Here is a 5,069-nt window from a genome sequence, read left to right as displayed (position 1 = left end):
CCCCTGTGAGGGCCAGGTGTGGAGGTGGTGCAGGTGCTTGGGTCTCAGGGGTTCTGGCAGCACCAGGTACTCAGGGGAGTTGGCAGCTAAGGCAGCAGGAAATACAGTGCTCTAGAAGGGTATGGCAACCAGTATTGGCCAATACGCTCCAGTATTCTTGCCTGGAAAACCCTCTGACAGAGAAGCCTGGCAGCCCACAGTCTACAGTGTCGCAAACTTTTGGACATGATTGAAGCAACCCTGCACACATAGACGCAAGATTATTTTTTGCCTGTTGCAGCTCTGCTCCAATAAGAGTTGAGCATGAAGGTGGTGCAGCTGTTTGGCTTGTGGGGACCTCGGCACAAAGTGTGCAGGACTGCCTCTGCCCCAGAAGTTATTGCCCTATCAGAGTCTTTTTTCAAGCCTCTTGTAGCTGGTGATCAGAAGGCCTCTTTGGCCAGTCTTTCTCTGGAGCTCTGCCTGTTCAGGCACTTGCCTGGGGTCCTTCTCTGTTGTTCAGTATGTCAGGCACATATATGGGCCCCCAGGCTGGGGTCCTACTCTGTGTTTGGCACATCAGTCACTTAAAGGAGCACCCTGGGTGTCCTACTCTGTAGTTCTGTGCGTCAGGTGTTTGATGGGCTAGGCTTTCTATTATTCAGCTGTTGATGCTGGTGTATAAGGAAAGAGAGGCTATGGTGATGGCTCCACCCCTTACTCAGCAGTACTGCCTTGCTTTCGTGGCTGCCCGGCTTTCCTCCACAGGCATTTCCCACCACAGTCTCTTCCCTCACATCCCCTCGATCCATCTCTCTGCAGTCAACAGTGGCCCTCACCTTGAGATTGCTCCATAATCCCTAAACTCCAATTCCCAGCCACTGAGCCTTCCAGGGGACGTGTGTCCCTGTCTGGGGTATGTATGGCTGCAGCAAGAACTGTCTGATTCTCATTCCATTTAGGCTGCCACAGATCAGCTGTTTCACTCTCAGCCTTAAATGTTTCTCCTCTGACTCAGACAACTGTCCAGTGTGGGGATCAGACCCCTGCTTCAGTTCCCCGACCCACCAAGGGCAGGCCCAGTCCTACTAACACTCCTGATTCTCCCCCCAGTTGCATTGTCCTACCGAGTTTTATGTGGTTCTATGTATTCTTTTACACTGGTCAGCACCCCTGTCCACTCTCACCTGATGTTCTGCATGCACTTCTGTGTCTGAAGGTGTATTCCTGATGTAGAGTGTATACATATATCTATTCTTTTTCAAAATCTTTTCACATTTAAGTTGTCACATAATATTGAGCAGAGTTCTCTGCACCATACAGTAGGTCCTTGCTGGTTATCCATTTAAAATATGGCAGTGTGTACATTTCAATCTCAAACTTCCTAACTATTCCTCCCCCTCTGCCTTCTCCTTTGGTAACCATAACGTTCTCTAAGTCCGTGAGTTTGTTTCTGTTTCATAATTAAGTTCATTTGTACCATTGTGGTTTTATTTTTTAGATTCCACATGTAAGTAATATCATATGATATTTCTCTGTCTCTAACTTATATAAAGGGCTTGAGCATCCTTGGGTTTTTGGATTCTGAAGGGGGTCCTGGAACCAATCTCCTGAGGATACCCAGGGATGATTATATTCCTTCCTTAGTATTACGGGATGGTCTATGCTTTTCTTGTATATTTCTTGTTGCAAAAAGAGAATCTTCCACTTCTCTAAGAAACACAGGTTCCTTTTAGTGAGAAATAGTATTTCAAGACCATATTTTTGAGTACTGGATTAGTTCACTGCTATTGGCCTGGATATTGTTTCTAGGCATTTCAGTGAACTCAACTAGGTAGTATATACATCAACACCCACATTTGTGTTTTCTAAGGTGAAATACCTCATGAGTTTACAATGATATTTCCAATTCAAATTCAAGTCTATAGGCTTTTTTCTTAGCCTCTTCTATATTACAACTGTATCTCCTTTCTTCCAAACTATGAATCTTGATTCTCAAGGGAACAGGGGATAATGGAATTAAACATCTCTTGACTACTCATTTGTTTTATTATATATATCACACGTACAATAGTCTCAGTTAGCAATACTATGTACTGACAGTAACTATAATTTTTTTTGCGTTATGCTCTCCCTATACTCCCTTATCTTTTTATCATTGTGCTATATCTACACTCCCTAAGAATGTAAGCATTATATACTAGACTCTCTTCCTTTTAAGGCTTCCCTGGTGGCTCAGCTGGTAAAGAATCTGCCTGCAATGCAGGAGACCTGGGTTTGATCCCTGGGTTGGGAAGATCCCCTGGAGAAGGGAAAGGCTACCCACTCTAGTATTCTGGCCTGGAGAATTCCATGGACTGTATAGTCCATGGGGTTGCAAAGAGTTGGACACGACTGAGCGACTTTCACTTTCTTCCTTTTAACCTTCATTTAGTCTTAGTTCTATTAAATGTATATATTCTGTGCTTAATGTTCATTAGGAGTCCTTATCGCAATCCATCTCTAATCCTTTAGATCGAAGTTCATTCTTTAGTAGATTCCTTGGGAAGGGCTCATGGGTACAATATTGCTCGAATTACTGCATACTGATAATCATACATCTATGCACTTGAAAGTCAGTTTTTCTGAATATAAAATCTTTGGCCTACATCTTCTCTTTTTGAGTATCTTAAATATCTTACTTCGCTTCTTCTGTTATATGGTGGTAGTGTTGAAAAATCTGATGCTAATCCAATTTTCTTAACATTACAAATCACTTACTATTTTTGCTTAGAAGACCAAAACATGTTTTCTTTCTTTCTTTGAAAACAATTCTAGAATATGACTGTTTTGTTTGTTTTGAGTTCATATTCTCAGAAACAGATGTTTGCTGTAGCTTCAAATCTTTTTTTTTTTTTTTTTGCTTCAGGAAAGTTTTCTTCAGTTAGTTTTCAAACATTTCTCCTGTTCTCTTGCTGTGGTTTTCTTTCCTAGGATCATTATTGTCTACATGTTGGCTCTCAATTGTCTGTATTTAATATGTGTCACATTCTCTTAAATCATTTTTATCTCTCCATTTATCTTTATTAAAGATAATTTTCTTATTTAAAAAATATTCCTTTTCTTCACCTATTCCTCTCAAGGCATAATCTACTGTGTTTATTGATTTATTGGTTCTACATTCATCTGCAATTTTTAAATTATTATTCCTTTCTTTCTCTTCTTACTTTTGGACCACGCCACAGAGCATGAGGTATCTTAGTTCATGTGGTATCTTAGGTATCTAACCCTAACCAGAGATCAAACCAGTCCCTCCTGCAGTGGAAGCATGGAGTCTTAACCACTGGACTAACAGGGAATTCCCTTTTCTTTCTTTTCTGAGTTCTGTCAACTCATTTCTAATTTTTTTCTAAGTTTGATTTATATTATTCTTTCAAATATTTTATTATTTTCTTGATGTCTTTTAGCTCATTTTCAAGCATTTTGGACCATTTTTATATATTCTGTGAGCATATCTGAGTGCTTTCATTATCTATAAAGTGGACTTCAATGTATGGTTCAAGATCCTTTTAGACACACTGAAAGGGAAAAGCTATTATCTATTTTCATGCTCTTACGAAGATGTTATTTTTCTCTTTCACTGTATTGACATTTGCACTGATAATTCAAAGCAAGGATAGGCAAAATTGCTAGTTTTATCACGAATTAAGGCAGTGGCACCAAAAGGTATTAGTAGTCATTTTAAATGCATTTTTAAAAAGCCAGTTTTACTTAAGAATGTCCTTGATGAAATATGAAAAATTATTAATTTTATTAAAGTTTGTCCCTTGAATACACATTTTTTAATGTTCTGAGTGACAAAATGGAAAGTACATATGAAACACTCAGTTCAGTTCAGTTCAGTCACTCAATCGTGTCCAACTCTTTGTGACCCCATGGACTGCAGTTATGCCAGGCTTCCCTGTCCATTAACAACTCCTGGAGCTTACCCAAACTTATGTCTATTGAGTTGGTGATGCCACCCAACCATCTCATCCTCTGTCATCCCCTTCTCCTCCTGCCTTCAATCATTCCTAGCATCAGGGTCTTTTCCAGTGAGTCAGTTATTCGCATCAGGTGGCCAAAGTATTGGAACTTCAGCTTCAGCATCAGTCCTTCCAATGAATATTCAGGATTGATTTCCTTTAGGATGGACTGGTTGGATCTCCTTGCAGTCCAAGGGACTCTCAAGGGTCTTCTCCAACACCACAGTTCAAAAGCACCAATTCTTTGGCACTCAGCTTTCTTTATAGTCCAGCTCTCATATCCATACATGACTACTGGAAAAACCAAAGCTTTGACTAGACAGACCTTTGTTGGTAAAGTAGTGTATCTGCTTTTTAATATGCCGTCTACGTTGGTCATAACTTTTCTTCTAAGGAGCAAGTGTCTTTTAATTTCATGGCTACAGTCACCATCTGCAGTGATTTTGAAGCCCCCCAAAATAAAGTTGCTTCTTGGCCTTTTGGCTAAGATCAAGTGTAGTATGAAACACTAGCTGCATACTAAATTGTGATGGTTCTTTCCAGGAAAAGTATTGAAATGTTTGAATTGCTAACTGAACTAATCAATAATTTTTAAAGTAGAATACCATCTTTACTTGAAAGAATGACTAACAGGTAAGCCATGGTTATTCAGAATTGAGTGTTTTATAGACATATTTTGAATATGAACTAAAATATGCCTGAAACATCATGAAAAATAACTTGTTTCCAGTGATAAAATTTAAGTTTTCAAGTGAGCACCTGAATTTTGGAAAACTTATATTTGCCACTGGCTTCCCTCGTGGCTCATATGGTAAAGAATCTGCCTGCAATGTGGGAGACCCAGGTTTGACCCCTGGGTTGGGAAGATCCCCTGGAAAAGGGCATGGCTACCCACACCAGTATTCTTGCCTGGAGAATTCCATGGACAGAGGAGACTGACAGGTTACAGTCCATGAGATCCCAAAGAGTTGGATATGACTGAGAGACTACATAGTTTCACTTTGATATTGCAATTTCCTAATACTTAAGTACTATTCAGGTGACACTGTGGTGAGATTTACAAGTGTGACTTTTTGCAATTGTTTA

The 5,069-nt window shown here is 39.9% G+C and overlaps 1 pseudogene; it reads left to right on the top strand.

The window, feature by feature from the left end:
- Positions 1 to 4,446: 4,446 nt before the first annotated feature.
- On the top strand, positions 4,447 to 4,614 carry LOC138990071 (U2 spliceosomal RNA; annotated as a pseudogene).
- Positions 4,615 to 5,069: the final 455 nt, after the last annotated feature.

This window comes from Bos mutus, chromosome 11, assembly GCF_027580195.1.
Source record: "Bos mutus isolate GX-2022 chromosome 11, NWIPB_WYAK_1.1, whole genome shotgun sequence".
NCBI lineage: Eukaryota > Metazoa > Chordata > Mammalia > Artiodactyla > Bovidae > Bos > Bos mutus.
Note: the sequence above shows the minus strand (reverse complement) of the source record. Positions and strands in the feature narration are given on the sequence as shown.